The following is a 19,804-nucleotide window of genomic DNA, read 5'->3' as shown; positions in this document are numbered from 1 at the left end:
TTGGAGGAATCACCCCCAGCTCACTAAACATAAAAGTCATGAAAGCAGAAATGCAATCGCATGCGGCCACACCACCTTGAATAAGCCTGATCTCATCTGATCTCAGCAGCTAAGCAATGTTGGGCTTGGTTAGTACTTGGATGGGAGACCACCTGGGAATATCAAGTGCTGCAGGCATTACATCTTACAATTGAAATGTGTGGAGGACAAAAGGAAATTTTGGAGGAATCACCCCCAGCTCACTAAACATAAAAGTCATGAAAGCAGCAATGCAATCGCCTGCGGCCACACCACCTTGAATAAACCTGATCTCGTCTGATCTCAGAAGCTAAGCAATGTTGGGCTTGGTTAGTACTTGGATGGGAGACCACCTGGGAATATCAAGTGCTGCAGGCATTACATTTTACAATTAAAATGTGTGGAGGACAAAAGGAAATTTTGAAGGAATCATCCCCATCTCACTAAACATAAAAGTCATGAAAGCAGAAATGCAATTGCCTGCGGCCACACCACCTTGAATAAGCCTGATCTCGTCTGATCTCAGAAGCTAAGCAATGTTGGGCTTGGTTAGTACTTGGATGGGAGACCACCTGGGAATATCAAGTGCTGCAGGCATTACATTTTAGTAATTACATTTTACAATTGAAATGTGTGGAGGACAAAAGGAAATTTTGGAGGAATCACCCCCAGCTCACTAAACATAAAAGTCATGAAAGCAGAAATGCAATCGCCTGCGGCCACACCACCTTGAATAAGCCTGATCTCGTCTGATCTCAGAAGCTAAGCAATGTTGGGCTTGGTTAGTACTTGGATGGGAGACCACCTGGGAATATCAAGTGCTGCAGGCATTACATTTTACAATTGAAATGTGTGGAGGACAAAAGGAAATTTTGGAGGAATCATCCCCAGCTCACTAAACATAAAAGTCATGAAAGCAGAAATGCAATCGCCTGCGGCCAAACCACCATGAATAACCCTGATCTCGTCTGATCTCAGAAGCTAAGCAATGTTGGGCTTGGTTAGTACTTGGATGAGAGACCACCTGGGAATATCAAGTGCTGCAGGCATTTCATTTTTGTAATTACATTTTACAATTGAAATGTGTGGAGGACAAAAGGAAATTTTGGAGGAATCACCCCCAGCTCACTAAACATAAAAGTCATGAAAGCAGAAATGCAATCGCCTGCGGCCAAACCACCTTGAATAACCCTGATCTCGTCTGATCTCAGAGGCTAAGCAATGTTGGGCTTGGTTAGTACTTGGATGGGAGACCACCTGGGAATATCAAGTGCTGCAGGCATTACATTTTACAATTGAAATGTGTGGAGGACAAAAGGAAATTTTGGAGGAATCACCCCCAGCTCACTAAACATAAAAGTCATGAAAGCAGAAATGCAATCGCCTGCGGCCAAACCACCTTGAATAACCCTGATCTTGTCTGATCTCAGAAGCTAAGCAATGTTGGGCTTGGTTAGTACTTGGATGAGAGACCACCTGGGAATATCAAGTGCTGCAGGCATTTAATTTTTGTAATTACATTTTACAATTGAAATGTGTGGAGGACAAAAGGAAATTTTGGAGGAATCACTCCCAGCTCACTAAACATAAAAGTCATGAAAGCAGAAATGCAATCGCCTGCGGCCAAACCACCTTGAATAACCCTGATCTCGTCTGATCTCAGAAGCTAAGCAACGTTGGGCTTGGTTAGTACTTGGATGAGAGACCACCTGGGAATATCAAGTGCTGCAGGCATTTCATTTTTGTAATTACATTTTACAATTGAAATGTGTGGAGGACAAAAGGAAATTTTGGAGGAATCACTCCCAGCTCACTAAACATAAAAGTCATGAAAGCAGAAATGCAATTGCCTGCGGCCACACCACCTTGATTAAGCCTGATCTCGTCTGGTCTCAGAAGCTAAGCAATGTTGGGCTTGGTTAGTACTTGGATGGAATATCATGTGCTGCAGGCATTACATTTTTGTAATTACATTTTACAATTGAAATGTGTGGAGGACAAAAGGATATTTTGGAGGAATCACCCCCAGCTCACTAAACATAAAAGTCATGAAAGCAGACATGCAATCGCCTGCGGCCACACCACTTTGAATAAGCCTGATCTCGTCTGATCTCAGAAGCTAAGCAATGTTGGGCTTGGTTAGTACTTGGATGGGAGACCACCTGGGAATATCATGTGCTGCAGGCATTACATTTTACAATTGAAATGTGTGGAGGACAAAAGGAAATTTTAGAGGAATCACCCCCAGCTCACTAAACATAAAAGTCATGAAAGCAGAAATGCAATCGCCTGCGGCCACACCACCTTGAATAAGCCTGATCTTGTCTGATCTCAGAAGCTAAGCAATGTTGGGCTTGGTTAGTACTTGGATGGGAGACCACCTGGGAATATCAAGTGATGCAGGCATTACATTTTACAATTGAAATGTGTTGAGGACAAAAGGAAATTTTGGAGGAATCACCCCCAGCTCACTAAACATAAAAGTCATGAAAGCAGAAATGCAATCGCCTGCGGCCAAACCACCTTGAATAACCCTGATCTTGTCTGATCTCAGAAGCTAAGCAATGTTGGGCTTGGTTAGTACTTGGATGAGAGACCACCTGGGAATATCAAGTGCTGCAGGCATTTCAATTTTGTAATTACATTTTACAATTGAAATGTGTGGAGGACAAAAGGAAATTTTGGATTAATCACTCCCAGCTCACTAAACATAAAAGTCATGAAAGCAGAAATGCAATCGCCTGCGGCCACACCACCTTGATTAAGCCTGATCTCGTCTGGTCTCAGAAGCTAAGCAATGTTGGGCTTGGTTAGTACTTGGATGGGAGACCACCTGGGAATATCAAGTGCTGCAGGCATTACATTTCACAATTGAAATGTGTGGAGGACAAAAGGAAATTTTGGAGGAATCACCCCCAGCTCACTAAACATAAAAGTCATGAAAGCAGAAAGGCAATCGCCTGCGGCCACACCACCTTGAATAAGCCTTATCTCAGAAGCTAAGCAATGTTGGGCTTGGTTAGTACTTGGATGGGAGACCACCTGGGAATATCAAGTGTTGCAGGCATTACATTTTACAATTGAAATGTGTGGACGACAAAAGGAAATTTTGGAGGAATACCCCCAGCTCACTAAACATAAAAGTCATGAAAGCAAAAAGGCAATCGCCTGCGGCCACACCACCTTGAATAAGCCTGATCTCGTCTGATCTCAGAAGCTAAGCAATGTTGGGCTTGGTTAGTACTTGGATGGGAGACCACCTGGGAATATCAAGTGCTGCAGGCATTAAATTTTACAATTGAAATGTGTGGAGGACAAAAGGAAATTTTGGAGGAATCACCCCCAGCTCACTAAACATTAAAGTCATGAAAGCAGAAATGCAATCGCCTGCGTCCACACCACCTTGAATAAGCCTGATCTCGTCTGATCTCAGAAGCTAAGCAATGTTGGGCTTGGTTAGTACTTGGATGGGAGACCACCTGGGAATATCAAGTGCTGCAGGCATTACATTTTTGTAATTACATTTTACAATTGAAATGTGTGGAGGACAAAAGGAAATTTTGGAGGAATCACCCCCAGCTCACTAAACATAAAAGTCATGAAAGCAGAAATGCAATCGCCTGCGGCCACACCACCTTGAATAAACCTGATCTCGTCTGATCTCAGAAGCTAAGCAATGTTGGGCTTGGATAGTACTTGGATAGGAGACCACCTGGGAATATCAAGTGCTGCAGGCATTACATTATTGTAATTACATTTTACAATTGAAATGTGTGAAGGACAAAAGGAAATTCTGGAGGAATCACCCCCAGCTCACTAAACATAAAAGTCATGAAAGCAGAAATGCAATCGCCTGCGGCCACACCACCTTGAATAAGCCTGATCTCGCCTGATCTCGTCTGATCTCAGAAGCTATGCAATGTTGGTCTTGGTTAGTACTTGGATGGCATATCAAGTGCTGCAGGCATTACATTTTTGTAATTACATTTTACAATTGAAATGTGTGGAGGACAAAAGGAAATTTTGGAGGAATCACTCCCAGCTCACTAAACATAAAAGTCATGAAAGCAGAAATGCAATTGCCTGCGGCCACACCACCTTGATTAAGCCTGATCTCGTCTGGTCTCAGAAGCTAAGCAATGTTGGGCTTGGTTAGTACTTGGATGGGAGACCACCTGGGAATATCAAGTGCTGCAGGCATTACATTTTTGTAATTACATTTTACAATTGAACTGTGTGGAGGACAAAAGGAAATTTTGAAGGAATCACTCCCAGCTCACTAAACATAAAAGTCATGAAAGCAGAAATGCAATCGCCTGCGGCCACACCACCTTGAATAAGCCTGATCTCGCCTGATCTCGTCTGATCTCAGAAGCTATGCAATGTTGGTCTTGGTTAGTACTTGGATGGAATATCATGTGCTGCAGGCATTACATTTTTGTAATTACATTTTACAATTGAAATGTGTGGAGGACAAAAGGATATTTTGGAGGAATCACCCCCAGCTCACTAAACATAAAAGTCATGAAAGCAGACATGCAATCACCTGCGGCCACACCACTTTGAATAAGCCTGATCTCGTCTGATCTCAGAAGCTAAGCAATGTTGGGCTTGGTTAGTACTTGGATGGGAGACCACCTGGGAATATCATGTGCTGCAGGCATTACATTTTACAATTGAAATGTGTGGAGGACAAAAGGAAATTTTAGAGGAATCACCCCCAGCTCACTAAACATAAAAGTCATGAAAGCAGAAATGCAATCGCCTGCGGCCACACCACCTTGAATAAGCCTGATCTCGTCTGATCTCAGAAGCTAAGCAATGTTGGGCTTGGTTAGTACTTGGATGGGAGACCACCTGGGAATATCAAGTGCTGCAGGCATTACATTTTACAATTGAAATGTGTGGAGGACAAAAGGAAATTTTGGAGGAATCACCCCCAGCTCACTAAACATAAAAGTCATGAAAGCAGAAATGCAATCGCCTGCGGCCACACCACCTTGAATAAGCCTGATCTCGCCTGATCTCGCCTGATCTCGTCTGATCTCAGAAGCTATGCAATGTTGGTCTTGGTTAGTACTTGGATGGCATATCAAGTGCTGCAGGCATTACATTTTTGTAATTACATTTTACAATTGAAATGTGTGGAGGACAAAATGAAATTTTGGAGGAATCACTCCCAGCTCACTAAACATAAAAGTCATGAAAGCAGAAATGCAATTGCCTGCGGCCACACCACCTTGATTAAGCCTGATCTCGTCTGGTCTCAGAAGCTAAGCAATGTTGGGCTTGGTCAGTACTTGGATGGGAGACCACCTGGGAATATCAAGTGCTGCAGGCATTACATTTTTGTAATTACATTTTACAATTGAACTGTGTGGAGGACAAAAGGAAATTTTGAAGGAATCACTCCCAGCTCACTAAACATAAAAGTCATGAAAGCAGAAATGCAATCGCCTGCGGCCACACCACCTTGAATAAGCCTGATCTCGCCTGATCTCGTCTGATCTCAGAAGCTATGCAATGTTGGTCTTGGTTAGTACTTGGATGGAATATCATGTGCTGCAGGCATTACATTTTTGTAATTACATTTTACAATTGAAATGTGTGGAGGACAAAACGAAATTTTGGAGGACTCACCCCCAGCTCACTAAACATAAAAGTCATGAAAGCAGAAATGCAATCGCCTGCGGCCACACCACCTTGAATAAGCCTGATCTCGTCTGATCTCAGAAGCTAAGCAATGTTGGGCTTGGTTAGTACTTGGATGGGAGACCACCTGGGAATATCAAGTGCTGCAGGCATTACATTTTACAATTGAAATTTGTGGAGGACAAAAGGAAATTTTGGAGGAATCACCCCCAGCTCACTAAACATAAAAGTCATTAAAGCAGAAATGCAATCGCCTGCGGCCACACCACCTTGAATAAGCCTGATCTTGTATGATCTCAGAAGCTAAGCAATGTTGGGCTTGGTTAGTACTTGGATGGGAGACCACCTGGGAATATCAAGTGCTGCAGGCATTACATTTTACAATTGAAATGTGTGGAGGACAAAAGGAAATTTTTGAGGAATCACCCCCAGCTCACTAAACATAAAAGTCATGAAAGCAGAAATGCAATCGCCTGCGGCCACACCACCTTGAATAAGCCTGATCTCGTCTGATCTCAGAAGCTAAGCAATGTTGGGCTTGGTTAGTACTTGGATGGGAGACCACCTGGGAATATCAAGTGCTGCATGCATTACATTTTACAATTGAAATGTGTGGAGGACAAAAGGAAATTTAGGAGGAATCACCCCCAGCTCACTAAACATAAAAGTCATGAAAGCAGAAATGCAATCGCCTGCGGCCACACCACCTTGAATAAGCCTGATCTTGTATGATCTCAGAAGCTAAGCAATGTTGGGCTTGGTTAGTACTTGGATGGGAGACCACCTGGGAATATCAAGTGCTGCAGGCATTACATTTTACAATTGAAATGTGTGGAGGACAAAAGGAAATTTTGGAGGAATCACCCCCAGCTCACTAAACATAAAAGTCATGAAAGCAAAAATGCAATCGCCTGCGGCCACACCACCTTGAATAAGCCTGATCTCGTCTGATCTCAGAAGCTAAGCAATGTTGGGCTTGGTTAGTACTTGGATGGGAGACCACCTGGGAATATCAAGTGCTGCAGGCATTACATTTTACAATTGAAATGTGTGGAGGACAAAAGGAAATTTTGGAGGAATCACCCCCAGCTCACTAAACATAAAAGTCATGATAGCAGAAATGCAATCGCCTGCGGCCACACCACCTTGAATAAGCCTGATATCGTCTGATCTCAGAAGCTAAGCAATGTTGGGCTTGGTTAGTACTTGGATGGGAGACCACCTGGGAATATCAAGTGCTGCAGGCATTACATTTTACAATTGAAATGTGTGGAGGACAAAAGGAAATTTTGGAGGAATCACCCCCAGCTCACTAAACATAAAAGTCATGAAAGCAGAAATGCAATCGCCTGCGGCCACACCACCTTGAATAAGCCTGATCTCGTCTGATCTAAGAAGCTAAGCAGTGTTGGGCTTGGTTAGTACTTGGATGGGAGACCACCTGGGAATATCAAGTGCTGCAGGCATTACATTTTTGTAATTACATTTTACAATTGAAATGTGTGGAGGACAAAAGGAAATTTTGGAGGAATCACCCCCAGCTCACTAAACATAAAAGTCATGAAAGCAGAAATGCAATCGCCTGCGGCCACACCACCTTAAATAAGCCTGATCTCGTCTGATCTCAGAAGCTAAGCAATGTTGGGCTTCGTTAGTAATTGGATGGGAGACCACCTGGGAATATCAAGTGCTGCAGGCATTACATTTTTGTAATTCCATTTTACAATTGAAATGTGTGGAGGACAAAAGGAAATTTTGGAGGAATCACCCCCAGCTCACTAAACATAAAAGTCATGAAAGCAGAAATGCAATCGCCTGCGGCCACACCACCTTGAATAAGCCTGATCTCGTCTGATCTCAGAAGCTAAGCAATGTTGGGCTTGGTTAGTACTTGGATGGGAGACCACCTGGGAATATCAAGTGCTGCAGGCATTACATTTTACAATTGAAATGTGTGGAGGACAAAAGGAAATTTTGGAGGAATCACCCCCAGCTCACTAAACATAAAAGTCATGAAAGCAGAAATGCAATCGCCTGCGGCCACACCACCTTGAATAAGCCTGATCTCGTCTGATCTCAGAAGCTAAGCAATGTTGGGCTTGGTTAGTACTTGGATGGGAGACCACCTGGGAATATCAAGTGCTGCAGGCATTACATTTTTGTAATTACATTTTACAATTGAAATGTGTGGAGGACAAAAGGAAATTTTGGAGGAATCACCCCCAGCTCACTAAACATAAAAGTCATGAAAGCAGAAATGCAATCGCCTGCAGCCACACCACCTTAAATAAGCCTGATCTCGTCTGATCTCAGAAGCTAAGCAATGTTGGGCTTCGTTAGTACTTGGATGGGAGACCACCTGGGAATATCAAGTGCTGCAGGCATTACATTTTTGTAATTACATTTTACAATTGAAATGTGTGGAGGACAAAAGGAAATTTTGGAGGAATCACCCCCAGCTCACTAAACATAAAAGTCATGAAAGCAGAAATGCAATCGCCTGCAGCCACACCACCTTAAATAAGCCTGATCTCGTCTGATCTCAGAAGCTAAGCAATGTTGGGCTTCGTTAGTACTTGGATGGGAGACCACCTGGGAATATCAAGTGCTGCAGGCATTACATTTTTGTAATTACATTTTACAATTGAAATGTGTGGAGGACAAAAGGAAATTTTGGAGGAATCACCCCCAGCTCACTAAACATAAAAGTCATGAAAGCAGAAATGCAATAGCCTGCGGCCACACCACCTTGAATAAGCCTGAACTCGTCTGATCTCAGAAGCTAAGCAATGTTGGGCTTGGTTAGTACTTGGATGGGAGACCACCTGGGAATATCAAGTGCTGCAGGCATTACATTTTTGTAATTACATTTTACAATTGAAATGTGTGGAGGACAAAAGGAAATTTTGGAGGAATCACCCCCAGCTCACTAAACATAAAAGTCATGAAAGCAGATATGCAATCGCCTGCGTCCACACCACCTTGAATAAGCCTGATCTCGTCTGATCTCAGCAGCTAAGCAATGTTGGGCTTGGTTAGTACTTGGATGGGAGACCACCTGGGAATATCAAGTGCTGCAGGCATTACATTTTTGTAATTACATTTTACAATTGAAATGTGTGGAGGACAAAAGGAAATTTTGGAGGACTCACCCCCAGCTCACTAAACATAAAAGTCATGAAAGCAGAAATGCAATCGCCTGCGGCCACACCACCTTGAATAAGCCTGATCTCGTCTGATCTCAGAAGCTAAGCAATGTTGGGCTTGGTTAGTACTTGGATGGGAGACCACCTGGGAATATCAAGTGCTGCAGGCATTACATTTTTGTAATTACATTTTACAATTGAAATGTGTGGAGGACAAAAGGAAATTTTGGAGGAATCACCCCCAGCTCACTAAACATAAAAGTCATGAAAGCAGAAATGCAATCGCCTGCGGCCACACCACCTTGAATAAGCCTGATCTCGTCTGATCTCAGAAGCTAAGCAATGTTGGGCTTGGTTAGTACTTGGATGGGAGACCACCTGGGAATATCAAGTGCTGCAGGCATTACATTTTACAATTGAAATGTGTGGAGGACAAAAGGAAATTTTGGAGGAATCACCCCCAGCTCACTAAACATAAAAGTCATGAAAGCAGAAATGCAATTGCCTGCGGCCACACCACCTTGAATAAGCCTGATCTCGTCTGATCTCAGAAGCTAAGCAATGTTGGGCTTGGTTAGTACTTGGATGGGAGACCACCTGGGAATATCAAGTGCTGCAGGCATTACATTTTTGTAATTACATTTTACAATTGAAATGTGTGGAGGACAAAAGGAAATTTTGGAGGACTCACCCCCAGCTCACTAAACATAAAAGTCATGAAAGCAGAAATGCAATCGCCTGCGGCCACACCACCTTGAATAAGCCTGATCTCGTCTGATCTCAGAAGCTAAGCAATGTTGGGCTTGTTTAGTACTTGGATGGGACACCACCTGGGAATATCAAGTGCTGCAGGCATTACATTTTACAATTGAAATGTGTGGAGGACAAAAGGAAATTTTGGAGGAATCACCCCCAGCTCACTAAACATAGAAGTCATGAAAGCAGAAATGCAGTCGCCTGCGGCCACACCACCTTGAATAAGCCTGATCTCGTCTGATCTCAGAAGCTAAGCAACGTTGGGCTTGGCTAGTACTTGGATGGGAGACCACCTGGGAATATCAAGTGCTGCAGGCATTACATTTTTGTAATTACATTTTACAATTGAAATGTGTGGAGGACAAAAGGAAATTTTGGAGGAATCACCCCCAGCTCACTAAACATAAAAGTCATGAAAGCAGAAATGCAATCGCCTGCGGCCACACCACCTTGAATAAGCCTGATCTCGTCTGATCTCAGAAGCTAAGCAATGTTGGGCTTGGTTAGTACTTGGATGGGAGACCACCTGGGAATATCAAGTGCTGCAGGCATTACATTTTACAATTGAAATGTGTGGAGGACAAAAGGAAATTTTGGAGGAATCACCCCCAGCTCACTAAACATAAAAGTCATGAAAGCAGAAATGCAATCGCCTGCGGCCACACCACCTTGAATAAGCCTGATCTTGTATGATCTCAGAAGCTAAGCAATGTTGGGCTTGGTTAGTACTTGGATGGGAGACCACCTGGGAATATCAAGTGCTGCAGGCATTACATTTTACAATTGAAATGTGTGGAGGACAAAAGGAAATTTTGGAGGAATCACCCCCAGCTCACTAAACATAAAAGTCATGAAAGCAGAAATGCAATCGCCTGCGGCCACACCACCTTGAATAAGCCTGATCTCGTCTGATCTCAGAAGCTAAGCAATGTTGGGCTTGGTTAGTACTTGGATGGGAGGCCACCTGGGAATATCAAGTGCTGCAGGCATTACATTTTTGTAATTACATTTTACAATTGAAATGTGTGGAGGACAAAAGGAAATTTTGGAGGAATCACCCCCAGCTCACTAAACATAAAAGTCATGAAAGCAGAACAGCAATCGCCTGCGGCCACACCACCTTGAATAAGCCTGATCTCGTCTGATCTCAGAAGCTAAGCAATGTTGGGCTTGGTTAGTACTTGGATGGGAGACCACCTGGGAATATCAAGTGCTGCAGGCATTACATTTTTGTAATTACATTTTACAATTGAAATGTGTGGAGGACAAAAGGAAATTTTGGAGGAATCACCCCCAGCTCACTAAACATAGAAGTCATGAAAGCAGAAATGCAGTCGCCTGCGGCCACACCACCTTGAATAAGCCTGATCTCGTCTGATCTCAGAAGCTAAGCAACGTTGGGCTTGGCTAGTACTTGGATGGGAGACCACCTGGGAATATCAAGTGCTGCAGGCATTACATTTTTGTAATTACATTTTACAATTGAAATGTGTGGAGGACAAAAGGAAATTTTGGAGGAATCACCCCCAGCTCACTAAACATAAAAGTCATGAAAGCAGAAATGCAATCGCCTGCGGCCACACCACCTTGAATAAGCCTGATCTCGTCTGATCTCAGAAGCTAAGCAATGTTGGGCTTGGTTAGTACTTGGATGGGAGACCACCTGGGAATATCAAGTGCTGCAGGCATTACATTTTACAATTGAAATGTGTGGAGGACAAAAGGAAATTTTGGAGGAATCACCCCCAGCTCACTAAACATAAAAGTCATGAAAGCAGAAATGCAATCGCCTGCGGCCACACCACCTTGAATAAGCCTGATCTTGTATGATCTCAGAAGCTAAGCAATGTTGGGCTTGGTTAGTACTTGGATGGGAGACCACCTGGGAATATCAAGTGCTGCAGGCATTACATTTTACAATTGAAATGTGTGGAGGACAAAAGGAAATTTTGGAGGAATCACCCCCAGCTCACTAAACATAAAAGTCATGAAAGCAGAAATGCAATCGCCTGCGGCCACACCACCTTGAATAAGCCTGATCTCGTCTGATCTCAGAAGCTAAGCAATGTTGGGCTTGGTTAGTACTTGGATGGGAGGCCACCTGGGAATATCAAGTGCTGCAGGCATTACATTTTTGTAATTACATTTTACAATTGAAATGTGTGGAGGACAAAAGGAAATTTTGGAGGAATCACCCCCAGCTCACTAAACATAAAAGTCATGAAAGCAGAACAGCAATCGCCTGCGGCCACACCACCTTGAATAAGCCTGATCTCGTCTGATCTCAGAAGCTAAGCAATGTTGGGCTTGGTTAGTACTTGGATGGGAGACCACCTGGGAATATCAAGTGCTGCAGGCATTACATTTTACAATTGAAATGTGTGGAGGACAAAAGGAAATTTTGGAGGAATCACCCCCAGCTCACTAAACATAAAAGTCATGAAAGCAGAAATGCAATCGCCTGCGGCCACACCACCTTGAATAAGCCTGATCTTGTATGATCTCAGAAGCTAAGCAATGTTGGGCTTGGTTAGTACTTGGATGGGAGACCACCTGGGAATATCAAGTGCTGCAGGCATTACATTTTACAATTGAAATGTGTGGAGGACAAAAGGAAATTTTGGAGGAATCACCCCCAGCTCACTAAACATAAAAGTCATGAAAGCAGAAATGCAATCGCCTGCGGCCACACCACCTTGAATAAGCCTGATCTCGTCTGATCTCAGAAGCTAAGCAATGTTGGGCTTGGTTAGTACTTGGATGGGAGACCACCTGGGAATATCAAGTGCTGCAGGCATTACATTTTACAATTGAAATGTGTGGAGGACAAAAGGAAATTTTGGAGGAATCACCCCCAGCTCACTAAACATAAAAGTCATGAAAGCAGAAATGCAATCGCCTGCGGCCACACCACCTTGAATAAGCCTGATCTCGTCTGATCTCAGAAGCTAAGCAATGTTGGGCTTGGTTAGTACTTGGATGGGAGACCACCTGGGAATATCAAGTGCTGCAGGCATTACATTTTACAATTGAAATGTGTGGAGGACAAAAGGAAATTTTGGAGGAATCACCCCCAGCTCACTAAACATAAAAGTCATGAAAGCAGAAATGCAATCGCCTGCGGCCACGCCACCTTGAATAAGCCTGATCTCGTCTGATCTCAGAAGCTAAGCAATGTTGGGCTTGGTTAGTACTTGGATGGGAGACCACCTGGGAATCTCAAGTGCTGCAGGCATTACATTTTACAATAGAAATGTGTGGAGGACAAAAGGAAATTTTGGAGGCTCACCCCCAGCTCACTAAACATAAAAGTCATGAAAGCAGAAATGCAATCGCCTGCGGCCACACCACCTTGAATAAGCCTGATCTCGTCTGATCTCAGAAGCTAAGCAGTGTTGGGCTTGGTTAGTACTTGGATGGGAGACCACCTGGGAATATCAAGTGCTGCAGGCATTACATTTTTGTAATTACATTTTACAATTGAAATGTGTGGAGGACAAAAGGAAATTTTGGAGGAATCACCCCAAGCTCACTAAACATAAAAGTCATGAAAGCAGAAATGCAATCGCCTGCGGCCACACCACCTTGAATAAGCCTGAACTCGTCTGATCTCAGAAGCTAAGCAATGTTGGGCTTGGTTAGTACTTGGATGGGAGACCACCTGGGAATATCAAGTGCTGCAGGCATTACATTTTTGTAATTACATTTTACAATTGAAATGTGTGGAGGACAAAAGGAAATTTTGGAGGAATCACCCCCAGCTCACTAAACATAAAAGTCATGAAAGCAGAAATGCAATCGCCTGCGGCCACACCACCTTGAATAAGCCTGATCTCGTCTGATCTCAGAAGCTAAGCAGTGTTGGGCTTGGTTAGTACTTCGATGGGAGACCACCTGGGAATATCAAGTGCTGCAGGCATTACATTTTACAATTGAAATGTGTGGAGGACAAAAGGAAATTTTGGAGGAATCACCCCCAGCTCACTAAACATAAAAGTCATGAAAGCAGAAATGCAATCGCCTGCGGCCACACCACCTTGAATAAGCCTGATCTCGTCTGATCTCAGAAGCTAAGCAATGTTGGGCTTGGTTAGTACTTGGATGGGAGACCACCTGGGAATATCATGTGCTGCAGGCATTACATTTTACAATAGAAATGTGTGGAGGACAAAAGGAAATTTTGGAGGAATCACCCCCAGCTCACTAAACATAAAAGTCATGAAAGCAGAACAGCAATTGCCTGCGGCCACACCACCTTGAATAAGCCTGATCTCGTCTGATCTCAGAAGCTAAGCAATGTTGGGCTTGGTTAGTACTTGGATGGGAGACCACCTGGGAATATCAAGTGCTGCAGGCATTACATTTTACAATTGAAATGTGTGGAGGACAAAAGGAAATTTTGGAGGAATCACCCCCAGCTCACTAAACATAAAAGTCATGAAAGCAGAAATGCAATCACCTGCGGCCACACCACCTTGAATAAGCCTGATCTCGTCTGATCTCAGAAGCTAAGCAATGTTGGGCTTGGTTAGTACTTGGATGGGAGACCACCTGGGAATATCAAGTGCTGCAGGCATTACATTTTTGTAATTACATTTTACAATTGAAATGTGTGGAGGACAAAAGGAAATTTTGGAGGAATCACCCCCAGCTCACTAAACATAAAAGTCATGAAAGCAGAAATGCAATCGCCTGCGGCCACACCACCTTGAATAAGCCTGATCTCGTCTGATCTCAGAAGCTAAGCAATGTTGGGCTTGGTTAGTACTTGGATGGGAGACCACCTGGGAATATCATGTGCTGCAGGCATTACATTTTACAATAGAAATGTGTGGAGGACAAAAGGAAATTTTGGAGGAATCACCCCCAGCTCACTAAACATAAAAGTCATGAAAGCAGAACAGCAATTGCCTGCGGCCACACCACCTTGAATAAGCCTGATCTCGTCTCATCTCAGAAGCTAAGCAATGTTGGGCTTGGTTAGTACTTGGATGGGAGACCATCTGGGAATATCAAGTGCTGCAGGCATTACATTTTACAATTGAAATGTGTGGAGGACAAAAGGAAATTTTGGAGGAATCACCCCCAGCTCACTAAACATAAAAGTCATGAAAGCAGAAATGCAATCGCCTGCGGCCACACCACCTTGAATAAGCCTGATCTCGTCTGATCTCAGAAGCTAAGCAATGTTGGGCTTGGTTACTACTTGGATGGAAGACCACCTGGGAATATCAAGTGCTGCAGGCATTACATTTTACAATTGAAATGTGTGGAGGACAAAAGGAAATTTTGGAGGAATCACCCCCAGCTCACTAAACATAAAAGTCATGAAAGCAGAAATGCATTCGCCTGCGGCCACACCACCTTGAATAAGCCTGATCTCGTCTGATCTCAGAAGCTAAGCAATGTTGGGCTTGGTTAGTACTTGGATGGGAGACCACCTGGGAATATCAAGTGCTGCAGGCATTACGTTTTTGTAATTACATTTTACAATTGAAATGTGTGGACAAAAGGAAATTTTGGAGGAATCACCCCCAGCTCACTAAACATAAAAGTCATGAAAGCAGAAATGCAATCGCCTGCGGCCACACCACCTTGAATAAGCCTGATCTCGTCTGATCTCAGAAGCTAAGCAATGTTGGGCTTGGTTAGTACTTGGATGGGAGACCACCTGGGAATATCAAGTGCTGCAGGCATTACATTTTACAATTGAAATGTGTGGAGGACAAAAGGAAATTTTGGAGGAATCACCCCCAGCTCACTAAACATAAAAGTCATGAAAGCAGAAATGCAATCACCTGCGGCCACACCACCTTGAATAAGCCTGATCTCGTCTGATCTCAGAAGCTAAGCAATGTTGGGCTTGGTTAGTACTTGGATGGGAGACCACCTGGGAATATCAAGTGCTGCAGGCATTACATTTTTGTAATTACATTTTACAATTGAAATGTGTGGAGGACAAAAGGAAATTTTGGAGGAATCACCCCCAGCTCACTAAACATAAAAGTCATGAAAGCAGAAATGCAATCGCCTGCGGCCACACCACCTTGAATAAGCCTGATCTCGTCTGATCTCAGAAGCTAAGCAATGTTGGGCTTGGTTAGTACTTGGATGGGAGACCACCTGGGAATATCAAGTGCTGCAGGCATTACATTTTACAATTGAAATGTGTGGAGGACAAAAGGAAATTTTGGAGGAATCACCCCCAGCTCACTAAACATAAAAGTCATGAAAGCAGAAATGCAATCGCCTGCGGCCACACCACCTTGAATAAGCCTGATCTCGTCTGATCTCAGAAGCTAAGCAATGTTGGGCTTGGTTAGTACTTGGATGGGAGACCACCTGGGAATATCAAGTGCTGCAGGCATTACATTTTTGTAATTACATTTTACAATTGAAATGTGTGGAGGACAAAAGGAAATTTTGGAGGAATCACCCCCAGCTCACTAAACATAAAAGTCATGAAAGCAGAAATGCAATCGCCTGCGGCCACACCACCTTGAATAAGCCTGATCTCGTCTGATCTCAGAAGCTAAGCAATGTTGGGCTTGGTTAGTACTTGGATGGGAGACCACCTGGGAATATCAAGTGCTGCAGGCATTACATTTTTGTAATTACATTTTACAATTGAAATGTGTGGAGGACAAAAGGAAATTTTGGAGGAATCACCCCCAGCTCACTAAACATAAAAGTCATGAAAGCAGAAATGCAATCGCCTGCGGCCACACCACCTTGAATAAGCCTGATCTCGTCTGATCTCAGAAGCTAAGCAATGTTGGGCTTGGTTAGTACTTGGATGGGAGACCACCTGGGAATATCAAGTGCTGCAGGCATTACATTTTTGTAATTACATTTTACAATTGAAATGTGTGGACAAAAGGAAATTTTGGAGGAATCACCCCCAGCTCACTAAACATAAAAGTCATGAAAGCAGAACAGCAATCGCCTGCGGCCACACCACCTTGAATAAGCCTGATCTCGTCTGATCTCAGAAGCTAAGCAATGTTGGGCTTGGTTAGTACTTGGATGGGAGACCACCTGGGAATATCAAGTGCTGCAGGCATTACATTTTACAATTGAAATGTGTGGAGGACAAAAGGAAATTTTGGAGGAATCACCCCCAGCTCACTAAACATAAAAGTCATGAAAGCAGAACAGCAATCGCCTGCGGCCACACCACCTTGAATAAGCCTGATCTCGTCTGATCTCAGAAGCTAAGCAATGTTGGGCTTGGTTAGTACTTGGATGGGAGACCACCTGGGAATATCAAGTGCTGCAGGCATTACATTTTTGTAATTACATTTTACAATTGAAATGTGTGGAGGACAAAAGGAAATTTTGGAGGAATCACCCCCAGCTCACTAAACATAAAAGTCATGAAAGCAGAAATGCAATCGCCTGCGGCCACACCACCTTGAATAAGCCTGATCTCGTCTGATCTCAGAAGCTAAGCAATGTTGGGCTTGGTTAGTACTTGGATGGGAGACCACCTGGGAATATCAAGTGCTGCAGGCATTACATTTTACAATTGAAATGTGTGGAGGACAAAAGGAAATTTTGGAGGAATCACCCCCAGCTCACTAAACATAAAAGTCATGAAAGCAGAAATGCAATCGCCTGCGGCCACACCACCTTGAATAAGCCTGATCTCGTCTGATCTCAGAAGCTAAGCAATGTTGGGCTTGGTTAGTACTTGGATGGGAGACCACCTGGGAATATCAAGTGCTGCAGGCATTACATTTTACAATTGAAATGTGTGGAGGACAAAAGGAAATTTTGGAGGAATCACCCCAGCTCACTAAACATAAAAGTCATGAAAGCAGAACAGCAATCGCCTGCGGCCACACCACCTTGAATAAGCCTGATCTTGTCTGATCTCAGAAGCTAAGCAATGTTGGGCTTGGTTAGTACTTGGATGGGAGACCACCTGGGAATATCAAGTGCTGCAGGCATTACATTTTTGTAATTACATTTTACAATTGAAATGTGTGGAGGACAAAAGGAAATTTTGGAGGAATCACCCCCAGCTCACTAAACATAAAAGTCATGAAAGCAGAAATGCAATCGCCTGCGGCCACACCACCTTGAATAAGCCTGATCTCGTCTGATCTCAGAAGCTAAGCAATGTTGGGCTTGGTTAGTACTTGGATGGGAGACCACCTGGGAATATCAAGTGCTGCAGGCATTACATTTTTGTAATTACATTTTACAATTGAAATGTGTGGACAAAAGGAAATTTTGGAGGAATCACCCCCAGCTCACTAAACATAAAAGTCATGAAAGCCGAAATGCAATCGCCTGCGGCCACACCACCTTGAATAAGCCTGATCTCGTCTGATCTCAGAAGCTAAGCAATGTTGGGCTTGGTTAGTACTTGGATGGGAGACCACCTGGGAATATCAAGTGCTGCAGGCATTACATTTTTGTAATTACATTTTACAATTGAAATGTGTGGAGGACAAAAGGAAATTTTGGAGGAATCACCCCCAGCTCACTAAACATAAAAGTCATGAAAGCAGAAATGCAATCGCCTGCGGCCACACCACCTTGAATAAGCCTGATCTCGTCTGATCTCAGAAGCTAAGCAATGTTGGGCTTGGTTAGTACTTGGATGGGAGACCACCTGGGAATATCAAGTGCTGCAGGCATTACATTTTACAATTGAAATGTGTGGAGGACAAAAGGAAATTTTGGAGGAATCACCCCCAGCTCACTAAACATAAAAGTCATGAAAGCAGAAATGCAATCGCCTGCGGCCACACCACCTTGAATAAGCCTGATCTCGTCTGATCTCAGAAGCTAAGCAATGTTGGGCTTGGTTAGTACTTGGATGGGAGACCACCTGGGAATATCAAGTGCTGCAGGCATTACATTTTTGTAATTACATTTTACAATTGAAATGTGTGGAGGACAAAAGGAAATTTTGGAGGAATCACCCCCAGCTCACTAAACATAAAAGTCATGAAAGCAGAAATGCAATCGCCTGCGGCCACAGCACCTTGAATAAGCCTGATCTCGTCTGATCTCAGAAGCTAAGCAATGTTGGGCTTGGTTAGTACTTGGATGGGAGACCACCTGGGAATATCAAGTGCTGCAGACATTACATTTTAGAATTGAAATGTGTGGAGGAAAAAAGGAAATTTTGGAGGAATCACCCCCAGCTCACTAAACATAAAAGTCATGAAAGCAGAAATGCAATCGCCTGCGGCCACACCACCTTGAATAAGCCTGATCTCGTCTGATCTCAGAAGATAAGCAATGTTGGGCTTGGTTAGTACTTGGATGGGAGACCACCTGGGAATATCAAGTGCTGCAGGCATTACATTTTTGTAATTACATTTTACAATTGAAATGTGTGGAGGACAAAAGGAAATTTTGGAGGAATCACCCCCAGCTCACTAAACATAAAAGTCATGAAAGCAGAAATGCAATCGCCTGCGGCCACACCACCTTGAATAAGCCTGATCTCGTCTGATCTCAGAAGCTAAGCAATGTTGGGCTTGGTTAGTACTTGGATGGGAGACCACCTGGGAATATCAAGTGCTGCAGGCATTACATTTTACAATTGAAATGTGTGGAGGACAAAAGGAAATTTTGGAGGAATCACCCCCAGCTCACTAAACATAAAAGTCATGAAAGCAGAAATGCAATCGCCTGCGGCCACACCACCTTGAATAAGCCTGATCTCGTCTGATCTCAGAAGCTAAGCAATGTTGGGCTTGGTTAGTACTTGGATGGGAGACCACCTGGGAATATCAAGTGCTGCAGGCATTACATTTTACAATTGAAATGTGTGGAGGACAAAAGGAAATTTTGGAGGAATCACCCCCAGCTCACTAAACATAAAAGTCATGAAAGCAGAAATGCAATCGCCTGCGGCCACACCACCTTGAATAAGCCTGATCTCGTCTGATCTCAGAAGCTAAGCAATGTTGGGCTTGGTTAGTACTTGGATGTAAGACCACCTGGGAATATCAAGTGCTGCAGGCATTACATTTTACAATTGAAATGTGTGGAGGACAAAAGGAAATTTTGGAGGAATCACCCCCAGCTCACTAAACATAAAAGTCATGAAAGCAGAATGCAATCGCCTGCGGCCACACCACCTTGAATAAGCCTGATCTCGTCTGATCTCAGAAGCTAAGCAATGTTGGGCTTGGTTAGTACTTGGATGGGAGACCACCTGGGAATATCAAGTGCTGCAGGCATTACATTTTACAATTGAAATGTGT

The 19,804-nt window shown here is 43.6% G+C and overlaps 71 non-coding genes and 13 pseudogenes across 71 annotated transcripts; all 84 read left to right on the top strand.

The window, feature by feature from the left end:
- Positions 1-58: 58 nt before the first annotated feature.
- LOC131711638 (5S ribosomal RNA) lies at positions 59-177 on the top strand. The gene has a single exon (XR_009313524.1). It is a non-coding gene; the product is annotated as a 5S ribosomal RNA (ribosomal RNA).
- Positions 178-277: 100 nt separating this feature from the next.
- Positions 278-396, top strand: LOC131712617 (5S ribosomal RNA). The gene has a single exon (XR_009314508.1). It is a non-coding gene; the product is annotated as a 5S ribosomal RNA (ribosomal RNA).
- Positions 397-496: 100 nt separating this feature from the next.
- On the top strand, positions 497-615 carry LOC131719501 (5S ribosomal RNA). Its single transcript, XR_009318400.1, has one exon. It is a non-coding gene; the product is annotated as a 5S ribosomal RNA (ribosomal RNA).
- A 114-nt stretch (positions 616-729) lies between these two features.
- Positions 730-848, top strand: LOC131719500 (5S ribosomal RNA). Its single transcript, XR_009318399.1, has one exon. It is a non-coding gene; the product is annotated as a 5S ribosomal RNA (ribosomal RNA).
- Positions 849-948: 100 nt separating this feature from the next.
- On the top strand, positions 949-1,067 carry LOC131713779 (5S ribosomal RNA; annotated as a pseudogene).
- Positions 1,068-1,181: 114 nt separating this feature from the next.
- Positions 1,182-1,300, top strand: LOC131712352 (5S ribosomal RNA). The gene has a single exon (XR_009314247.1). It is a non-coding gene; the product is annotated as a 5S ribosomal RNA (ribosomal RNA).
- Positions 1,301-1,400: 100 nt separating this feature from the next.
- On the top strand, positions 1,401-1,519 carry LOC131713883 (5S ribosomal RNA; annotated as a pseudogene).
- A 114-nt stretch (positions 1,520-1,633) lies between these two features.
- LOC131713024 (5S ribosomal RNA) lies at positions 1,634-1,752 on the top strand. Its single transcript, XR_009314911.1, has one exon. It is a non-coding gene; the product is annotated as a 5S ribosomal RNA (ribosomal RNA).
- Positions 1,753-1,866: 114 nt separating this feature from the next.
- LOC131716559 (5S ribosomal RNA) lies at positions 1,867-1,972 on the top strand (annotated as a pseudogene).
- A 114-nt stretch (positions 1,973-2,086) lies between these two features.
- On the top strand, positions 2,087-2,205 carry LOC131710176 (5S ribosomal RNA). Its single transcript, XR_009312045.1, has one exon. It is a non-coding gene; the product is annotated as a 5S ribosomal RNA (ribosomal RNA).
- A 100-nt stretch (positions 2,206-2,305) lies between these two features.
- Positions 2,306-2,424, top strand: LOC131713528 (5S ribosomal RNA; annotated as a pseudogene).
- A 100-nt stretch (positions 2,425-2,524) lies between these two features.
- On the top strand, positions 2,525-2,643 carry LOC131713882 (5S ribosomal RNA; annotated as a pseudogene).
- A 114-nt stretch (positions 2,644-2,757) lies between these two features.
- Positions 2,758-2,876, top strand: LOC131711940 (5S ribosomal RNA). The gene has a single exon (XR_009313829.1). It is a non-coding gene; the product is annotated as a 5S ribosomal RNA (ribosomal RNA).
- A 100-nt stretch (positions 2,877-2,976) lies between these two features.
- Positions 2,977-3,085, top strand: LOC131716421 (5S ribosomal RNA; annotated as a pseudogene).
- A 99-nt stretch (positions 3,086-3,184) lies between these two features.
- Positions 3,185-3,303, top strand: LOC131719499 (5S ribosomal RNA). The gene has a single exon (XR_009318398.1). It is a non-coding gene; the product is annotated as a 5S ribosomal RNA (ribosomal RNA).
- Positions 3,304-3,403: 100 nt separating this feature from the next.
- On the top strand, positions 3,404-3,522 carry LOC131712081 (5S ribosomal RNA). The gene has a single exon (XR_009313970.1). It is a non-coding gene; the product is annotated as a 5S ribosomal RNA (ribosomal RNA).
- A 114-nt stretch (positions 3,523-3,636) lies between these two features.
- Positions 3,637-3,755, top strand: LOC131710773 (5S ribosomal RNA). The gene has a single exon (XR_009312655.1). It is a non-coding gene; the product is annotated as a 5S ribosomal RNA (ribosomal RNA).
- Positions 3,756-4,099: 344 nt separating this feature from the next.
- On the top strand, positions 4,100-4,218 carry LOC131711939 (5S ribosomal RNA). The gene has a single exon (XR_009313828.1). It is a non-coding gene; the product is annotated as a 5S ribosomal RNA (ribosomal RNA).
- Positions 4,219-4,562: 344 nt separating this feature from the next.
- On the top strand, positions 4,563-4,681 carry LOC131712074 (5S ribosomal RNA). The gene has a single exon (XR_009313963.1). It is a non-coding gene; the product is annotated as a 5S ribosomal RNA (ribosomal RNA).
- Positions 4,682-4,781: 100 nt separating this feature from the next.
- Positions 4,782-4,900, top strand: LOC131719498 (5S ribosomal RNA). Its single transcript, XR_009318397.1, has one exon. It is a non-coding gene; the product is annotated as a 5S ribosomal RNA (ribosomal RNA).
- A 340-nt stretch (positions 4,901-5,240) lies between these two features.
- Positions 5,241-5,359, top strand: LOC131712832 (5S ribosomal RNA). The gene has a single exon (XR_009314722.1). It is a non-coding gene; the product is annotated as a 5S ribosomal RNA (ribosomal RNA).
- A 344-nt stretch (positions 5,360-5,703) lies between these two features.
- Positions 5,704-5,822, top strand: LOC131719497 (5S ribosomal RNA). The gene has a single exon (XR_009318396.1). It is a non-coding gene; the product is annotated as a 5S ribosomal RNA (ribosomal RNA).
- A 100-nt stretch (positions 5,823-5,922) lies between these two features.
- Positions 5,923-6,041, top strand: LOC131712818 (5S ribosomal RNA). Its single transcript, XR_009314707.1, has one exon. It is a non-coding gene; the product is annotated as a 5S ribosomal RNA (ribosomal RNA).
- A 100-nt stretch (positions 6,042-6,141) lies between these two features.
- LOC131711099 (5S ribosomal RNA) lies at positions 6,142-6,260 on the top strand. Its single transcript, XR_009312981.1, has one exon. It is a non-coding gene; the product is annotated as a 5S ribosomal RNA (ribosomal RNA).
- A 100-nt stretch (positions 6,261-6,360) lies between these two features.
- Positions 6,361-6,479, top strand: LOC131712816 (5S ribosomal RNA). Its single transcript, XR_009314705.1, has one exon. It is a non-coding gene; the product is annotated as a 5S ribosomal RNA (ribosomal RNA).
- Positions 6,480-6,579: 100 nt separating this feature from the next.
- On the top strand, positions 6,580-6,698 carry LOC131719496 (5S ribosomal RNA). Its single transcript, XR_009318395.1, has one exon. It is a non-coding gene; the product is annotated as a 5S ribosomal RNA (ribosomal RNA).
- A 100-nt stretch (positions 6,699-6,798) lies between these two features.
- Positions 6,799-6,917, top strand: LOC131712932 (5S ribosomal RNA). The gene has a single exon (XR_009314819.1). It is a non-coding gene; the product is annotated as a 5S ribosomal RNA (ribosomal RNA).
- A 100-nt stretch (positions 6,918-7,017) lies between these two features.
- On the top strand, positions 7,018-7,136 carry LOC131713385 (5S ribosomal RNA; annotated as a pseudogene).
- A 114-nt stretch (positions 7,137-7,250) lies between these two features.
- LOC131714361 (5S ribosomal RNA) lies at positions 7,251-7,369 on the top strand (annotated as a pseudogene).
- A 114-nt stretch (positions 7,370-7,483) lies between these two features.
- Positions 7,484-7,602, top strand: LOC131719495 (5S ribosomal RNA). The gene has a single exon (XR_009318394.1). It is a non-coding gene; the product is annotated as a 5S ribosomal RNA (ribosomal RNA).
- A 100-nt stretch (positions 7,603-7,702) lies between these two features.
- Positions 7,703-7,821, top strand: LOC131719494 (5S ribosomal RNA). Its single transcript, XR_009318393.1, has one exon. It is a non-coding gene; the product is annotated as a 5S ribosomal RNA (ribosomal RNA).
- A 114-nt stretch (positions 7,822-7,935) lies between these two features.
- LOC131713936 (5S ribosomal RNA) lies at positions 7,936-8,054 on the top strand (annotated as a pseudogene).
- Positions 8,055-8,168: 114 nt separating this feature from the next.
- Positions 8,169-8,287, top strand: LOC131713935 (5S ribosomal RNA; annotated as a pseudogene).
- Positions 8,288-8,401: 114 nt separating this feature from the next.
- LOC131711023 (5S ribosomal RNA) lies at positions 8,402-8,520 on the top strand. Its single transcript, XR_009312905.1, has one exon. It is a non-coding gene; the product is annotated as a 5S ribosomal RNA (ribosomal RNA).
- Positions 8,521-8,634: 114 nt separating this feature from the next.
- On the top strand, positions 8,635-8,753 carry LOC131712823 (5S ribosomal RNA). The gene has a single exon (XR_009314713.1). It is a non-coding gene; the product is annotated as a 5S ribosomal RNA (ribosomal RNA).
- A 114-nt stretch (positions 8,754-8,867) lies between these two features.
- On the top strand, positions 8,868-8,986 carry LOC131719492 (5S ribosomal RNA). The gene has a single exon (XR_009318391.1). It is a non-coding gene; the product is annotated as a 5S ribosomal RNA (ribosomal RNA).
- Positions 8,987-9,100: 114 nt separating this feature from the next.
- On the top strand, positions 9,101-9,219 carry LOC131719491 (5S ribosomal RNA). The gene has a single exon (XR_009318390.1). It is a non-coding gene; the product is annotated as a 5S ribosomal RNA (ribosomal RNA).
- Positions 9,220-9,319: 100 nt separating this feature from the next.
- LOC131719490 (5S ribosomal RNA) lies at positions 9,320-9,438 on the top strand. Its single transcript, XR_009318389.1, has one exon. It is a non-coding gene; the product is annotated as a 5S ribosomal RNA (ribosomal RNA).
- Positions 9,439-9,552: 114 nt separating this feature from the next.
- Positions 9,553-9,671, top strand: LOC131711278 (5S ribosomal RNA). The gene has a single exon (XR_009313161.1). It is a non-coding gene; the product is annotated as a 5S ribosomal RNA (ribosomal RNA).
- A 100-nt stretch (positions 9,672-9,771) lies between these two features.
- Positions 9,772-9,890, top strand: LOC131709944 (5S ribosomal RNA). The gene has a single exon (XR_009311808.1). It is a non-coding gene; the product is annotated as a 5S ribosomal RNA (ribosomal RNA).
- A 114-nt stretch (positions 9,891-10,004) lies between these two features.
- Positions 10,005-10,123, top strand: LOC131719489 (5S ribosomal RNA). Its single transcript, XR_009318388.1, has one exon. It is a non-coding gene; the product is annotated as a 5S ribosomal RNA (ribosomal RNA).
- Positions 10,124-10,223: 100 nt separating this feature from the next.
- On the top strand, positions 10,224-10,342 carry LOC131712815 (5S ribosomal RNA). Its single transcript, XR_009314704.1, has one exon. It is a non-coding gene; the product is annotated as a 5S ribosomal RNA (ribosomal RNA).
- Positions 10,343-10,442: 100 nt separating this feature from the next.
- LOC131710734 (5S ribosomal RNA) lies at positions 10,443-10,561 on the top strand. Its single transcript, XR_009312616.1, has one exon. It is a non-coding gene; the product is annotated as a 5S ribosomal RNA (ribosomal RNA).
- Positions 10,562-10,675: 114 nt separating this feature from the next.
- On the top strand, positions 10,676-10,794 carry LOC131719488 (5S ribosomal RNA). The gene has a single exon (XR_009318387.1). It is a non-coding gene; the product is annotated as a 5S ribosomal RNA (ribosomal RNA).
- A 114-nt stretch (positions 10,795-10,908) lies between these two features.
- LOC131709943 (5S ribosomal RNA) lies at positions 10,909-11,027 on the top strand. Its single transcript, XR_009311807.1, has one exon. It is a non-coding gene; the product is annotated as a 5S ribosomal RNA (ribosomal RNA).
- Positions 11,028-11,141: 114 nt separating this feature from the next.
- Positions 11,142-11,260, top strand: LOC131719487 (5S ribosomal RNA). The gene has a single exon (XR_009318386.1). It is a non-coding gene; the product is annotated as a 5S ribosomal RNA (ribosomal RNA).
- Positions 11,261-11,360: 100 nt separating this feature from the next.
- On the top strand, positions 11,361-11,479 carry LOC131712814 (5S ribosomal RNA). Its single transcript, XR_009314703.1, has one exon. It is a non-coding gene; the product is annotated as a 5S ribosomal RNA (ribosomal RNA).
- A 100-nt stretch (positions 11,480-11,579) lies between these two features.
- Positions 11,580-11,698, top strand: LOC131710733 (5S ribosomal RNA). The gene has a single exon (XR_009312615.1). It is a non-coding gene; the product is annotated as a 5S ribosomal RNA (ribosomal RNA).
- A 114-nt stretch (positions 11,699-11,812) lies between these two features.
- On the top strand, positions 11,813-11,931 carry LOC131719486 (5S ribosomal RNA). The gene has a single exon (XR_009318385.1). It is a non-coding gene; the product is annotated as a 5S ribosomal RNA (ribosomal RNA).
- Positions 11,932-12,031: 100 nt separating this feature from the next.
- LOC131712813 (5S ribosomal RNA) lies at positions 12,032-12,150 on the top strand. Its single transcript, XR_009314702.1, has one exon. It is a non-coding gene; the product is annotated as a 5S ribosomal RNA (ribosomal RNA).
- A 100-nt stretch (positions 12,151-12,250) lies between these two features.
- LOC131719485 (5S ribosomal RNA) lies at positions 12,251-12,369 on the top strand. Its single transcript, XR_009318384.1, has one exon. It is a non-coding gene; the product is annotated as a 5S ribosomal RNA (ribosomal RNA).
- Positions 12,370-12,469: 100 nt separating this feature from the next.
- Positions 12,470-12,588, top strand: LOC131719484 (5S ribosomal RNA). Its single transcript, XR_009318383.1, has one exon. It is a non-coding gene; the product is annotated as a 5S ribosomal RNA (ribosomal RNA).
- Positions 12,589-12,688: 100 nt separating this feature from the next.
- On the top strand, positions 12,689-12,807 carry LOC131711191 (5S ribosomal RNA). The gene has a single exon (XR_009313074.1). It is a non-coding gene; the product is annotated as a 5S ribosomal RNA (ribosomal RNA).
- Positions 12,808-12,906: 99 nt separating this feature from the next.
- LOC131710071 (5S ribosomal RNA) lies at positions 12,907-13,025 on the top strand. Its single transcript, XR_009311941.1, has one exon. It is a non-coding gene; the product is annotated as a 5S ribosomal RNA (ribosomal RNA).
- A 114-nt stretch (positions 13,026-13,139) lies between these two features.
- On the top strand, positions 13,140-13,258 carry LOC131711022 (5S ribosomal RNA). The gene has a single exon (XR_009312904.1). It is a non-coding gene; the product is annotated as a 5S ribosomal RNA (ribosomal RNA).
- Positions 13,259-13,372: 114 nt separating this feature from the next.
- Positions 13,373-13,491, top strand: LOC131710663 (5S ribosomal RNA). The gene has a single exon (XR_009312545.1). It is a non-coding gene; the product is annotated as a 5S ribosomal RNA (ribosomal RNA).
- A 100-nt stretch (positions 13,492-13,591) lies between these two features.
- On the top strand, positions 13,592-13,710 carry LOC131711032 (5S ribosomal RNA). The gene has a single exon (XR_009312914.1). It is a non-coding gene; the product is annotated as a 5S ribosomal RNA (ribosomal RNA).
- Positions 13,711-13,810: 100 nt separating this feature from the next.
- LOC131719483 (5S ribosomal RNA) lies at positions 13,811-13,929 on the top strand. Its single transcript, XR_009318382.1, has one exon. It is a non-coding gene; the product is annotated as a 5S ribosomal RNA (ribosomal RNA).
- Positions 13,930-14,029: 100 nt separating this feature from the next.
- On the top strand, positions 14,030-14,148 carry LOC131710848 (5S ribosomal RNA). The gene has a single exon (XR_009312730.1). It is a non-coding gene; the product is annotated as a 5S ribosomal RNA (ribosomal RNA).
- Positions 14,149-14,262: 114 nt separating this feature from the next.
- LOC131711031 (5S ribosomal RNA) lies at positions 14,263-14,381 on the top strand. Its single transcript, XR_009312913.1, has one exon. It is a non-coding gene; the product is annotated as a 5S ribosomal RNA (ribosomal RNA).
- Positions 14,382-14,481: 100 nt separating this feature from the next.
- On the top strand, positions 14,482-14,600 carry LOC131713688 (5S ribosomal RNA; annotated as a pseudogene).
- Positions 14,601-14,700: 100 nt separating this feature from the next.
- Positions 14,701-14,819, top strand: LOC131713167 (5S ribosomal RNA). The gene has a single exon (XR_009315051.1). It is a non-coding gene; the product is annotated as a 5S ribosomal RNA (ribosomal RNA).
- A 100-nt stretch (positions 14,820-14,919) lies between these two features.
- Positions 14,920-15,038, top strand: LOC131719481 (5S ribosomal RNA). Its single transcript, XR_009318380.1, has one exon. It is a non-coding gene; the product is annotated as a 5S ribosomal RNA (ribosomal RNA).
- A 111-nt stretch (positions 15,039-15,149) lies between these two features.
- LOC131719480 (5S ribosomal RNA) lies at positions 15,150-15,268 on the top strand. Its single transcript, XR_009318379.1, has one exon. It is a non-coding gene; the product is annotated as a 5S ribosomal RNA (ribosomal RNA).
- Positions 15,269-15,368: 100 nt separating this feature from the next.
- On the top strand, positions 15,369-15,487 carry LOC131710847 (5S ribosomal RNA). The gene has a single exon (XR_009312729.1). It is a non-coding gene; the product is annotated as a 5S ribosomal RNA (ribosomal RNA).
- Positions 15,488-15,601: 114 nt separating this feature from the next.
- LOC131719479 (5S ribosomal RNA) lies at positions 15,602-15,720 on the top strand. The gene has a single exon (XR_009318378.1). It is a non-coding gene; the product is annotated as a 5S ribosomal RNA (ribosomal RNA).
- Positions 15,721-15,820: 100 nt separating this feature from the next.
- LOC131719478 (5S ribosomal RNA) lies at positions 15,821-15,939 on the top strand. The gene has a single exon (XR_009318377.1). It is a non-coding gene; the product is annotated as a 5S ribosomal RNA (ribosomal RNA).
- Positions 15,940-16,053: 114 nt separating this feature from the next.
- LOC131719477 (5S ribosomal RNA) lies at positions 16,054-16,172 on the top strand. The gene has a single exon (XR_009318376.1). It is a non-coding gene; the product is annotated as a 5S ribosomal RNA (ribosomal RNA).
- A 114-nt stretch (positions 16,173-16,286) lies between these two features.
- On the top strand, positions 16,287-16,405 carry LOC131719476 (5S ribosomal RNA). Its single transcript, XR_009318375.1, has one exon. It is a non-coding gene; the product is annotated as a 5S ribosomal RNA (ribosomal RNA).
- Positions 16,406-16,516: 111 nt separating this feature from the next.
- LOC131719475 (5S ribosomal RNA) lies at positions 16,517-16,635 on the top strand. Its single transcript, XR_009318374.1, has one exon. It is a non-coding gene; the product is annotated as a 5S ribosomal RNA (ribosomal RNA).
- A 100-nt stretch (positions 16,636-16,735) lies between these two features.
- LOC131719474 (5S ribosomal RNA) lies at positions 16,736-16,854 on the top strand. The gene has a single exon (XR_009318373.1). It is a non-coding gene; the product is annotated as a 5S ribosomal RNA (ribosomal RNA).
- Positions 16,855-16,968: 114 nt separating this feature from the next.
- LOC131719473 (5S ribosomal RNA) lies at positions 16,969-17,087 on the top strand. The gene has a single exon (XR_009318372.1). It is a non-coding gene; the product is annotated as a 5S ribosomal RNA (ribosomal RNA).
- A 100-nt stretch (positions 17,088-17,187) lies between these two features.
- Positions 17,188-17,306, top strand: LOC131719472 (5S ribosomal RNA). Its single transcript, XR_009318371.1, has one exon. It is a non-coding gene; the product is annotated as a 5S ribosomal RNA (ribosomal RNA).
- A 99-nt stretch (positions 17,307-17,405) lies between these two features.
- On the top strand, positions 17,406-17,524 carry LOC131711861 (5S ribosomal RNA). The gene has a single exon (XR_009313750.1). It is a non-coding gene; the product is annotated as a 5S ribosomal RNA (ribosomal RNA).
- A 114-nt stretch (positions 17,525-17,638) lies between these two features.
- Positions 17,639-17,757, top strand: LOC131719470 (5S ribosomal RNA). The gene has a single exon (XR_009318369.1). It is a non-coding gene; the product is annotated as a 5S ribosomal RNA (ribosomal RNA).
- Positions 17,758-17,868: 111 nt separating this feature from the next.
- LOC131719469 (5S ribosomal RNA) lies at positions 17,869-17,987 on the top strand. Its single transcript, XR_009318368.1, has one exon. It is a non-coding gene; the product is annotated as a 5S ribosomal RNA (ribosomal RNA).
- A 114-nt stretch (positions 17,988-18,101) lies between these two features.
- LOC131719468 (5S ribosomal RNA) lies at positions 18,102-18,220 on the top strand. The gene has a single exon (XR_009318367.1). It is a non-coding gene; the product is annotated as a 5S ribosomal RNA (ribosomal RNA).
- Positions 18,221-18,320: 100 nt separating this feature from the next.
- On the top strand, positions 18,321-18,439 carry LOC131719467 (5S ribosomal RNA). The gene has a single exon (XR_009318366.1). It is a non-coding gene; the product is annotated as a 5S ribosomal RNA (ribosomal RNA).
- Positions 18,440-18,553: 114 nt separating this feature from the next.
- LOC131713520 (5S ribosomal RNA) lies at positions 18,554-18,672 on the top strand (annotated as a pseudogene).
- A 100-nt stretch (positions 18,673-18,772) lies between these two features.
- On the top strand, positions 18,773-18,891 carry LOC131709806 (5S ribosomal RNA). Its single transcript, XR_009311669.1, has one exon. It is a non-coding gene; the product is annotated as a 5S ribosomal RNA (ribosomal RNA).
- A 114-nt stretch (positions 18,892-19,005) lies between these two features.
- On the top strand, positions 19,006-19,124 carry LOC131719466 (5S ribosomal RNA). The gene has a single exon (XR_009318365.1). It is a non-coding gene; the product is annotated as a 5S ribosomal RNA (ribosomal RNA).
- Positions 19,125-19,224: 100 nt separating this feature from the next.
- Positions 19,225-19,343, top strand: LOC131719465 (5S ribosomal RNA). Its single transcript, XR_009318364.1, has one exon. It is a non-coding gene; the product is annotated as a 5S ribosomal RNA (ribosomal RNA).
- A 100-nt stretch (positions 19,344-19,443) lies between these two features.
- LOC131713585 (5S ribosomal RNA) lies at positions 19,444-19,562 on the top strand (annotated as a pseudogene).
- A 99-nt stretch (positions 19,563-19,661) lies between these two features.
- LOC131719464 (5S ribosomal RNA) lies at positions 19,662-19,780 on the top strand. The gene has a single exon (XR_009318363.1). It is a non-coding gene; the product is annotated as a 5S ribosomal RNA (ribosomal RNA).
- Positions 19,781-19,804: the final 24 nt, after the last annotated feature.

Source organism: Acipenser ruthenus, chromosome 44, assembly GCF_902713425.1.
Source record: "Acipenser ruthenus chromosome 44, fAciRut3.2 maternal haplotype, whole genome shotgun sequence".
In the NCBI taxonomy this organism is placed as follows: Eukaryota; Metazoa; Chordata; class Actinopteri; order Acipenseriformes; family Acipenseridae; genus Acipenser; species Acipenser ruthenus.
Note: the sequence above shows the minus strand (reverse complement) of the source record. Positions and strands in the feature narration are given on the sequence as shown.